This window comes from Oncorhynchus tshawytscha, linkage group LG13, assembly GCF_018296145.1.
Source record: "Oncorhynchus tshawytscha isolate Ot180627B linkage group LG13, Otsh_v2.0, whole genome shotgun sequence".
NCBI lineage: Eukaryota > Metazoa > Chordata > Actinopteri > Salmoniformes > Salmonidae > Oncorhynchus > Oncorhynchus tshawytscha.
The window spans coordinates 70,715,811-70,716,644 of record NC_056441.1 but is presented as its reverse complement, the minus strand read 5'-3'; positions in this window follow the sequence as shown (position 1 = coordinate 70,716,644).

Sequence of the window (834 nt, the reverse complement as noted above, 5' to 3'; positions counted from 1 at the left end):
TGCAAAGTATTCACCCCCCTTGGCATTTTTTCCTATTTTGTTGCCTTACAACCTGGAAATGAACATTTTGGGGGGATTTGTATCATTTGATTAACACAACATGCCTGAAGATGCAAAATATTTATTATTGTGAAAAAAACAAGAAATAAGACAAAAAAAACAGAAAACTTTTCAACCCCCCAAAGTCGATACTTTGTAGAGCCACATTTTGCAGCAATTACAGCTGAAAATACTCTTGGAGTATGTCTCTAAAAGCTTGGCACATCTAGCCACTGGGACATTTGCCCATTCTTCAAGCAAAACCTCCTTCTCCTTCAAATTGAATGAGTTGCGCTGGTGTACAGCGAAATCTTTGGAATCATGCATAGATTCTCAATTTGGTTGAGGGTCTGGGCTGACTAGGCCATTCCAAGACATTTTAAATGTTTCCCCTTTAAACCACTCGAGAGTATTGCATTAGCAAATATGCTTAGGGTCATTGTCCTACTGGAAGGTGAACCTCTGTCCCAGTCTCAAATCTCTGGAAGACTGAAACAGGTTTCCCTCAAGACTTTCCCTGTATTAGCGCCATCCATCATTCCTTCAATTCTGACCAGTTTCCCAGTCTCTGCCGTTTGAAAAAACACATCACCGAGAACCATGGATTCTGTTCTCAGGTGATCTATCAATTGGGTGTGCCAAACATAGGGTTTCCTTGATGACCAAAAAACTCAATTTAAGTTTCATCTGACCAGAGTACCTTCTTCCATATGTTTAGGGAGTCTCCCACATGCCTTTTGGTGAACACCAAATGTGTTTGCTTATTTTCTTCTTTAAGCAATTGCTTTTTTTCTG